We start from the raw sequence: 12,215 nt of genomic DNA, 5'->3' as shown, positions 1-12,215 counted from the left end.
AGCGTCGTCATCCAGATGATGTCATCTGTCGGAAAAAGCCGAACTCAGCTCGCCAAATTTCTATCAGGTGCGCTTGTAATTAGAGCACATTAATAAAGAAAAGTGTAAGGTACTGCACGCAGGCAATAAAAATGTGCTTATAAATAACATATGGGAGATACTGAAATTGAAGGGGGGAACTATGAAAAAGACCTAGGAGTTTATGTTGACTCAGAAATGTCTTCATCTAGACAATGTGGGGAAGCTATAAAAAAGGCCAACAAGATGCTCGGATATATAGTGAGAAGTGTTGAATTTAAATCAAGGGAAGTAATGTTAAAACTCTACAATGCATTAGTAAGACCTCATCTAGAATATTGTGTTATAAATATGCAATGTAATCTACATTCTCTCTATTTCTCACACACACAGACACGCACCCCTCCTCCTCTTATTTGATTAAATTAGCAATACAAGCATACAGTAGGGGTTTGAAAGGGATATCGAATACGAGTGACTGTAGAAATTGATTCTAATGAGAGCACACACTCCCACACACAGTAGGCCCATCTGCTTCGGCGTTAACAAGTTATAACAATTATTTACTAAGGGACCGTTCGGTATTTATGGAAGGGGCCACCGGAGGAAAATAGGGGAGGGTCATGTCTTTTTATTCTTTGTTGAGGGGAGGGTCATCCAACTTTTTTTTTAGTCTAGGGGGAGGGTCACCCAACTTTTATATTCATTAAAACAGCAACATTTCAAAGTGGCTTGTTTGGTGCTATTTTTTTCCATTTAGCTCCATGTTGATCTCGCGTTATCAGCCCCCCTTCGATATCAGATGGGTCTGACCCAACAAAAATCCAGTTTGGCGCTGTTTGACAGTGCGCGCTTCAGTTCGCTCTTAGAAAAAGTGCATCATGTCAGAACAGAATGCCAAAGAAATGTTTACCCGGCAAAGCTTTAAAGCACGAGCAAATAATGAACCTTTGTTAAGTGTGTAGTGTCCTGTTAGTGTAACTCTACCGCTGCATTAACATGTGATGTGAACGTACGTCGAGTTTTACAGTATTGGGACTGAGGCGCCAGAACTGCTGATAGAATGTGCGCTGTAGGGCGATACTGCATATTTTAGTTTCCATTCTTATTTTGTTTCCACGATGTATTAGATGTAGGGCTACCACCAGCCGCGGCGCTACCATTGGGCCCGGGTGGGCATTTAGGTCCGGGCCCACCCATTTTCTATAGCCTATGGTTTTGTACGTTTCTTCATTCGGATCTATTTGCGATGATCGATCCAAATTCCAAACAAACAGTTTACACGCTTCGTCCTTGTAACATTATTCATTAAGATAATAATTAATAAATGCACGCATAATTATAAGTGAACTTGATAAATGTTGCAGATATGTTTTACATGCATGCACAAACAAATGCCTTTCAACTTGTGTGTGCAAAATTCAGAATAAAATGAATGTGCAGCAATTTGTACAAGTCTGTAGGCCTACTGTGTTGTTACCATTAAATAAGCTCATTTAGTTTCATTTTTGTTCAAATATAATAATGTTATTTTTTCATCTATGTTGATTATGAAAAGTGAACCGCACACACGAGTACGCAATATCGAGAGACATGGAGCGGGTCAGGCATGATTTTGACCACTTAATTAAGTTTTGTTTCGCAGAAAACGATTTTTTAAGTGAAATTCGTTTTGTATAAATTATATCTTAATTTTAATATATTTTTTTTATCAACCAATTGCCAAATACCTAATATAGCAGACAACACAATCATAGAGGCGCCCGCGTGGTCACTTGCACTGCTCGTAAACAGGAGCGCATCTCATCCTAACTTAACGAAACTCAGCATATGCCTCACACAGACATGAAATATATCTTAAGAAAGCTTGAAATGCTTTTTAACAATTTAAAACGAAAAGAAATAGGCTACTCTCTGGTTATGTATGATGTGCATTTCTTCGCGTGATCACTACTACGGAGATGGCGATCGTCAACTTCATCTTTACAGCTGTTGTTGCTGTTAATAAACTAAAAATAATAGGCTTATAATTTTATTAAACAATAAATTAAATAAAATTTTTATTGTATTATTGTGTGTGTGTGTGTGTCGAAATAATTTGTCCGCAGCTGCTCAAAAAACAAACAAACAAACAAACAAAAACAAAAAAAAAACAGTCAAAAACCCCACTGTCAGTGTTTTGTAAGGAACAGGCAAATATGTTCAATATAGCAGGAGACATTTTAATTGTTTACTAATAAAACAGTTATTTTTATGTCACTGTCGGCTAGACAGATGAAGTTGACGAATCGCGAACTTCGCAGTGCTACCACATCTTTAAATCACTATTAGTAGGCTATTATTTAAGTTAACATAAAATACATATAGACCTACACCACAAAAACTAGTTGAGGATAAATTCGTTAAAATTGGGTGATTCCAGTGAATGGAGGTGACATTTGCAGTCAAAACTTAAAATAAAAATTCTCAGAAAATGCATTTATTTGAAACGTCTGAAAGGAGTCAAGACATTAGAAAAATATCAGTCTACACATGCGTTTTATATTTAATATGAGGGAAATACACATGTGACGTGACACACAAAAAAAATCTTTAATTTTTAGGTGGCAAAATATTTTTTAGTAATTCTATAAATTACACTGTGCAAACCAAAATATATATACCCACCGGATGAATAAAGATCGGCCTCCACAGAAAATTAAATTTTATCTTATTTTTATTTTATTTTTCGTGTTTGCATTTATGTGAAAAAAAATGTTACGGACGTGACAGTCCTCCATTACGCACGGACATGACTGCTCTGAAGCGACTTTAAAAATTGCACAGAGACCTCAAACAGAAAGCACAAAGCCTTTCTTTAAAGTGAATTTCGTTTTTTTATTAATTTTATCTTAATTTTAATCAATGTTTCATCTGGATTTAATAAATAAGAAGTAGTCTAAATATAGTAGAAAATAGATAATCATGACACGGAGGCGCGGGCGAGTGAACTGGACTCTTGTCTCATAAATGAACCGAAACTCAGCGTAAGGTATGCTACTTGCCTCATAGACCTGAGAAATATAGAAAGCTTGAAATGTCTACTTTTAAACATGCAGAACAATTCAAAACGAAGGAAAACTGACTGCTTTCTCCTTATGAAATGTGCATTTCTCTCTGGCGCGTTCTGAGAAGATCGCGACGCATCGTCAACTTCATCTTTGCAGTAGACACAGAAAACACTTGTTTATTAAAAACAATTAAAATGTCTCTTGCTTTCTCATCTGTCTGTAACGATAGACCAAACCTACGATTCGGTTCGTATCACGATTTTTTATTTTAGATTTGAAAAAAATCATGTTTTCGGTGCTGATGCGGTGTGACTCGTTCAACATGTGGGTGGCGTTGCGAATAAAGCATCTAAAAGCTGTCACAAAGAACCGGCAAAAGTAGGCTAATGATTATTAATATGTCATAGCCTACATAGCTATGGTTTAAAAAACATACAAACAATGGCTATCTGAACATCTTTGCCAAGCGCAAACCAGTACAGAATTAATCAATAAATTATCGGGGAGGGTCATGCCTTTTTTCACAATCATTTTGGAGGGTCATGGAAAAAATTATTGCTGGCGAAGGGAGGGTCATATCTTTTTTGACAACAGATCTCAAAACTCCTCCGGTGGCCCCTTAAATAAATAACGAACAGTCCCTTAGGTACCTGAAGTGCCAAAGGAATTTCCCTCCATCTGCTCCTTCAATGAGTGATCATGATAGGAAATGTCACTTATGTCAAAGACACACGGGTGTTCCTGCCACATCTCCACTATCCTTTCCTCAATTTTGAGGCTCCACACCTTGCGGGGCACAGCATTTCTTTTTTATTTTTCGGGATAAAAACGCTGCCCTGCCTCGGAGGTGTCAATCACCGGGCTACGTATTTTTTAAATGGGAAAAATAATGTATTCATTTTTTAATACATAAAACCCAAATCCCCACAACACAATTGAGCTCACTAGTCGTAGTATCAACTCGAGGAGACGGCAACCTCTTTACAATACCGTTCAAAATAAAAATTCTAATGCCTAAAGTTTTAGACAAGTTCTAGTAGTACATAGACTTTCTGATGATCTGCATTGGTGTATGTGCTTACTACATTTCACTTCATTGACCGAATACTTTGTGTGACGAGTGTGCACTGATAATACTTATTTGGTTCGGTAAATTAATAGAAGTCAGTGATGAAAAGTGTAGTTGGTTTATAGTCAAAATATAAATCTTGAACATTTACTGTGCCTTGTTCGAGGTGATATTTTCAAGTTTATTTGTTGTATGTTTTCATTTACTTACAATCACGTTTGCTAGCGATCATTGCTTAGGGTACGGGCAGTTTCTTGTTTAATACTCGGGTACGCATGGCAGTTTTCAGAAGTTGATCTCTGGTATCGTGTTTTTTATTTTTATAGGAAAAAATAATTTAAGACCTTTTAAGACTTTCAACTGAAAATAGGTCATATTTAAGACCTTTCAGGCCTTAAAATTGAAAAACTAATTTAAGACTTTTTAAGGATCTGCGGGAACCCACAGGATATCTGAACATCATTGCCAATCAGGTGCATCCCTTCATGGCAGCGGTGTATCCATCTGCTAATGGATTTTTTCAGCAGGATCCCAGCTAACAGGGAACGTTCTCAGAACATTGGCTAACGTTCTCTGAAAGTTCTCTAAAAGTTATCAAAAACGTTCCTTTTGTAACATTATTATAACGTTGTGCCAACGTTATATGTCATTGATAAACGTTCTAAAAACGTTAGCATTAAAACGTTATTCTTACGTTGTTAGTGGAACGTTTTAAAATGTCATCGTTAAAATATATATTAAGATAAAAGTTCTCTTAAAGATACCAAAGTAACGTTGTGCCAACATGTCATTGATAAACGTTCTAAAAACGTTAGCATTAAAACGTTATTCTTACGTTGTTAGTGGAACGTTTTAAAATGTCATCGTTAAAATATATATTAAGATAAAAGTTCTCTTAAAGATACCAAAGTAACGTTGTGCCAACATGTCATTGATAAACGTTCTAAAAACGTTAGCATTAAAACGTTATTCTTACGTTGTTAGTGGAACGTTTTAAAACGTTATTGTTAAAATATATATTAAGATAAAAGTTCTCTCAAAGTTACCAAAGTAACGTTGTGCCAACATGATATTGAAAATGTTCAAAAAACGTTCTTATTCTTACGTTGTTAGTGGAACGTTTTAAAAATATTGTTAAACAATATCATTAGTCATTACAAATTAGTTATACAGCTTTTTATTCTGCAAATCAACTTCAGAAACATAATTTGTAAATCCAGTGACACAACTAATGATACACTGCTCTAAAAAACTGTTTTTCGTAAAAAAAAAAAAATATTGTCAGAAAAAAAATTCCAAGATTATAAAAGAATTATGTATTCAACAGGAAATAATTCCACAAGTAGTCAATTATAAATGTGATTTTACCTTAAAACTAAAATAATAAGATAATAAGAAAAATCACAATTGTGTATTACATTTTTCAATTAACTGTGCAATATTTAAAAAGTTTTTTAGAGATTTAAAAACATACAAAAAAAGTGTTTTAATAACTTTTACAATAACAGTTAAGGAAAAAACACGGAATGTTTTATTTGATGATTCCTCACGTTTAGTGTGATAGGATGGGCGTGATTTTGCAGCGCACATGGACAGAAGGACAACTTAGATGCTACTGTCTGCTTAGATGGCATGCTTTCATTTAAGTTGAGTGAACCTTGCTTGTTGTATAAATAAAATGAAGTTATACAGGGAACGTTCTTAGAACATTCTCTCAAAGTTCTCTCAAAGTTACCAAAAACGTTATTATAACGTGTGGCAACGTTAGGCTGGCATAATTTTCCGGTGGGACATATCTTTTTGCCAGGGTCGATATTGTCCCCACCCCACCACTTTTAAAAAACATCTCGCGGCACGAATGTACCAATTCTACAAATAAATAAAACATATCCAGTTAACTTTTTTAAATAAGAGACGATCTAGCGCTGAAATGTGTTTTTTAAATCAAGTGATCAAAGCGCTCATTGCTACTGCAAATGGCGCGGATACTGTGTGTTCTTGTTGAGGCTCACGCACACGCCGCACTGTCTTCACTCGGGCACGCGCTTCAATCTGTTTAAAAAAAGTATACAAGAAAAAAGAATGTGTGAATAAAGTGTGGAATAGATCCCATGCCCTCCGACACGCTCGGTGAACGTTCTACCACTGGGCCATGAAGGTACGAAAGTTTTTATGCGAAAATTCTTGGTCTTCATTAAACGACAAATTAAACCCCATGTAGCCTACTATTTAAATCGATTGCTGGACATCGTAATGTCATTGTACATATATCTGATTTAGCATTGTATTAGCAACCCCCACCCACCTGTCCCATTCACTTTTTAAAACAAAGTTACGCCACTGCAACGTTACATTGATACACGTTCTAAAAAACGTTAGCAATAAAAATATTAGTCATTACAAATTAGTCATACAGCTTTTTTACTTCTGCAAAACAACTTCAGACATTTTTTTTTGACACAATGCACTGAAAACCTATTTTTGTTTAAGTATAACACACACACACACACACACATAATGACTAAGGACATTGTCTGACAGGATCATCTGTTATTAAATGTGCTTATGACACTTGTTACTGATAGTGCTTATGTAACTGTAGGAATGACAGAAAGGTGATAAAGTTTTTAATTATTTTTTATTATTTTTGGCTGTTGCCATTTCTCTAAATATAAACCCTTCACCAAACACCAACACCTTATCCCTCTCCCCTAATCCCACCCTAAACCCAAATACCGACAGCAAATTACATTAAATCACCAAAAAGTGCAAATATTTTACAAAAACAAAAAGACACAACCACAACAAAAAATAATAGCCTAAGTAGTGAAAAATAAATGTTGCTTATTTAAATGTAATATATTGATGACTAACTTTCAAAGTACAGCACTGAGCACTCTCCTTACAAACCCATCAACCAGAGGCAACAGTTCGAGCCTTCTGACACCCAAAGCGAAACGCGCACGTGATTGGACAGAAAGTGAGACTTCCGTTTGTCATCGATCACGTGACTCTAGTAAACCAATTGAGAGTGAGGAGTCACGTGCCGACTTTTTTTTTTTATTATTTGATAGGGACAATGCACATTAATGAACATCTGCATTGAAACAACAAAAACAGACGTAAACATATGGAGCTAAAAGAGTCTCAAAAAAGATAAATGCACAAACTGCATTCACATATGCAAACACAGGATACACAAATGCACACACATGATTCATAAATACACACACAGGATACACAAATGCGCACAAAATTCACAAATGCACACACAGAATTTAAAAAGCACAGAAGATTCACAAATGCATACAAAATTCAGAAATGCACACAAAATTCATAAATACACACACAATTCAGAAATGAAAACAAAATTTACAAATGCACACAAGATTCACAAATGCTCAGGACAAGATTCAGAAATGTATTTCTGATGCACACACAAATATATCTTGATTTACAAACTGCTTGCGGTCTGTGAACTTCACTGCATTTGTGTGTGAATTTTGAGACTCCCCTGACTTGGCTCGACACACAAATGCCTTTTTTTAAACAGGGAATGACCTGTGACCAATCAGATACCTCCCTTGTTTTAGCCAATCACAAGAACGCACCCCACGTGGGGGATTGTTTACTTGTAAGCCAATCACATGAAGTGCGGGCGCGGGCGCGAGCGCGACAGCGAGGTGGGTGGAGTTCTGCCAGTTGGTTGAGACCTCAAAATGGCTTTTAGGCGGTGGGCCGGACCTCGAAATTACGAATTTAATACTTACCTCTCAGCTGTGTACGTTTTTTTTTTTTTTTTTTTTGCTGAGGCCATGTGATAAAATCGTATAAGTACTGCAGACATTGTTTCCAACTTTGTTGTTTGCACATTTGACGCAAAATGTCCTTACAAACTCTTACTTATTTAAACCGGCAAGTAAGCAGGAGTACTAATCATAATGTTAGAAAACCTCCCGTTTCCTTGACAACCAATGTAAATAATGAACACAGATTCTACGGCGGAGGCAAAGTAATCTTTGTCAGTGACCAAGAAGCTGCGTTCTTGAAATTTTAATTTTGCTTTAATCATTAAAAATGTAATTTTAGTAATGTAGTTCAGTAATACTGAGGTAAAAATGAGGTGTTTTATCCGTTTAGCCTCAAATGTAAAAAGCCCTGTAAGTCCCTTTTCCCAGACAAGTTGGGCAAAGTCTGTTCAATGTAGCCTACACACAAATTATTTTTATTAATGAAATGGACTGTTGCCTATGACTTGCTCAGTTGGGGATATTTAATTTAATTAATCAATCAACAATACTATTGATCAGCATTACCAAACGTGGACGTTTTCCACTAGAAACAAACATTGATGTATTGTTTTAATTTAATACTGTGAAGCTGCTTTGATACAATCTCTATTGTGAAAAGCGCTATATAAATAAACTTGACTGTAACGGCACATCCGTATGTCATATTTTTTTCTAATATCTGGTACTGTTAAACATGTTTTCACGTGAATGAATAATGATATGCAAGTGATGCATACATGACATACCCCCCCCCCCCCAAAAAAAAGGTTGCTGCTCAGAAGTCATTCTGAATAGACACATAACCAACATATATTTAGAAATCCAACCCTTGAGAGTTTACATTTCAAGTCTCAAAATTAATATTGAGATATATACGCTCAAACACAAACAAAAACAACAAATATTAAGAATATATTTATTAAATGTATAAAAATGTTATGTGAACTTAGGATTGCAACTTATAACCACAACTAAAACATGGGGATTTTTTAAAGACAATCATCCCGCACATCCTATTCTATAATAAAATCAGCTAATCGAATATTTGAAAATCGTGCCTTATCCCTAATTAATATAGTATTATTGTGTAAGTGGATGACATGACAAGTAGCAAAGGCAGTGTAAGTGGAGTCAAATGTTCATAGCAAATTTAAAAATATAACAATGTAGCAGCATCATAGTGTAAACTACCAGTGTATTTGGGCAAGAGTCAATCAGCTGCCCTTAGGTTACTGGAGGGTGGGGGTGGAAGGAAGAGGCTCTCTATGATTCCCCTATAGAAAGTTAAGAGGATGGATTTTTGGGAGATGAGCCTTCCTCGACTGTGGGAGGAAGTGCAGAGGTTTTTGGAATTTCTTGGCCAGGTTCTGTTGGTGGTGTCGATAGATCATGATGGGTCATCTGTGATGTGGATACTAAGCAACTCTGTGATCTTGACCTGCTCCATCATGGTACTGTTGATGTGATGATTGTCAACGATCACCTCTGTAGTCATTTGGGTGTGGAGAGATATGATGTTGTCCTGTCCGTGTTAGATAAACAACTGAATTATATTCAGATAAATAAACACAGAAAGCGCACATTACTAGATAATTTTCAATCACATTTTTCATCTTGACATTTTTGTATTAAGACTACTGCAGTTCTAATCACAAATAATTTTGTTAAATAGCTCAAAACAGCCATCTTTAACTAAAGTATTTTTCCACCATATTCCATCTTATACCTGTTCTGTTGTGTAGGTGAAGCCCAACCACTGACAGATGTAAGCTACCATGCACAGAATCGTGTCATTGTATAAACTGTGACAATCAACCATAATTGGCTTAAATAACTCCATGACTACCACTATAAAGTTGATTTGAAATCATTCTTTATTTTGGTTTGCACTCTTTTTAGCTGATTAGTCTAGCTTACTTGTAGCCTAGGTAGCTTGCTGTAACCAACCTGGACATACCCTCCCGTTTACCCCGTGATTCTCCCTTAGTCAGACTTATTTTCTGCTGTCTTCCTGTTTAATTTTTTTCCCGTAATAATCCCGTATTTGAATACTCTTTGCTTAGTTCATTGTGTATGTACCGAATGATTATTTTGGATTAGCCTAAGCAGCATACCGTTAGACCTAACGTTAGCTTTACTGCTCCACTAACGTTACCAACATTCTTTCGTGGCTAACGTTACTGTTCTCATCAACGACAACGCATATATTCACGGCGAACTATAGCTTGCAGTCTTAAATACAACTTATATGAAAAGCATTAAGATATAGGGGTGTATAATCATTGTAAAACAAATCTTACCTTGACGTTGTCTTGCCGAGACACACCGGTCTCTTCAGGTTGGGTTGTAGACTGTACTAGACTCAAAACTGACGCGACGCCGGTTCAAACAATAACGTGATTGGCCAAATCTATTCAACAAGGTAACAACACAAGCGTTGATTGGATCTCACTCTGGCCAACGTTTGTGATCAGCTAGCGAAATGAAATCTATTTTTATACTTTAATGTGCAACAATTGGCGTTGGAAACAATCGTTAATCTTTTTGTGAATTACTCATACAGACAAAAATGAGCCACACAGCTGCTGAGTAACTGTCAAATCAAAAACTAAACGAGATAGACGGACTTGGCCCACCGCCTAAAAGCCATTTTGAGGTCTCAACCAACTGGCAGAACTCCACCCACCTCGCTCTAGCGCTCGCGCTCGCGCCCGCGCCCGCACTTCATGTGATTGGCTTACAAGTAAACAATCCCCCACGTGGGGTGCGTTCTTGTGATTGGCTAAAACAAGGGAGGTATCTGATTGGTCACAGGTCATTCCCTGTTTAAAAAAAGGCATTTGTGTGTCGAGCCAAGTCAGGGGAGTCTCAAAATTCACACACAAATGCAGTGAAGTTCACAGACCGCAAGCAGTTTGTAAATCAAGATATATTTGTGTGTGCATCAGAAATACATTTCTGAATCTTGTCCTGAGCATTTGTGAATCTGTCACGGTTCACGGATTCATTGACTCGCCTTGCTATGTGTGTGCGTGTTGTATGAATGGGCGCGGCTCATCAGCATGGCTCGTTATCGCTGATGAGCTGATCAGCGCCAGCTGTTTTGAATGAGTATGTCCTATATATTGTTTGTCACCTCGTCTTGTCTTTGTCAGATGGTTGTGGAGGTTCTCAGGCTCAGCTCACAGTCTTCTCTTCCTTGCTCCAGTTTCTGTTCTGAGATTCGTCTGCCTGTTCCGAGGATCTAGTTCCTGTGTTCCTGTTCCGAGATTCGTCTACCTGTTCTGAGGATTGTCTGCGGTTCGTCCGTTGCTGTCTGCCCACTGAGTCCTGCGTTGCCGAGCCTGAGTTTCTACGTTGCCTTATATCTCTACCTGCACTTCATCTTCTATTGTGTTAATAAACACCAGTATTCACTTGCTATTGAATCCTTGACTTTTCATTCGCGCCATGACAGAACCATCTGACCAGATCATGGATTCAGCGAGTGCAGCCACATTGGAGCAGATGTACGCCGGTAATCACGCCCGCATGGACCGTCAGGATGAACAGATCGGTGCCTCGGGTCGGGCGATACAGGCTCTGGTAACGCAGGTGTCCGAGCTCACCTCTCAATTACAACGTCTGAGAGGTCCCGCTGCGCCAGCACCGCCCCCGCCTGTTCCCCCGGAACATCTCAACATCAACCGACCAGAGCCGCGCATCCCCACCCCCGAGAGGTATTCTGGAGAATCGAATATGTGCCGAACCTTTCTAACCAAATGTTCGATTTACTTCTCTCTTCAGCCTGTGACGTTTTCCTCTGAGGAGAGTAAAGTGGCACTAGTGATGACACTGCTGTCTGGACGCGCGGCTCTGTGGGGAACAGCGGTGTGGAAGAATCAACACCCGTGCTGCTCCTCGTTCCAAGCACTCGAGCAAGAGATGAGCCGCGTGTTCGATCGCGCGGTCGCCGGACGCGAGGCGGCTCGCCAACTTGCCGATCTCCGACAGAACAACAACTCGGTTTCCGACTATTCCATCCAGTTCCGGACGTTGGCCGCCGAGTGCAAATGGAACGAGGAGGCGCAGTGGGACTTGTTCCTGCATGGGTTGGCTGATCGTGTTCAAAAGGAAATCTACACGTTGGATTTACCCAAGACTCTTGATGAACTGATTGAACTGGCGTTACGAGTCGATGCACGATTACAACAGAGAGCTAATCGGTCTTTACGGACTCCAGTGGAGGATTTCGCTGAGTTTCCCAGTTTCAGGGGAGTGAACACGGTCAGCCCCTCGAACGATCCT

Source organism: Squalius cephalus, assembly GCF_949319135.1.
Source record: "Squalius cephalus genome assembly, chromosome: 7".
NCBI classification, from domain to species: domain Eukaryota; kingdom Metazoa; phylum Chordata; class Actinopteri; order Cypriniformes; family Leuciscidae; genus Squalius; species Squalius cephalus.
Note: the sequence above shows the minus strand (reverse complement) of the source record.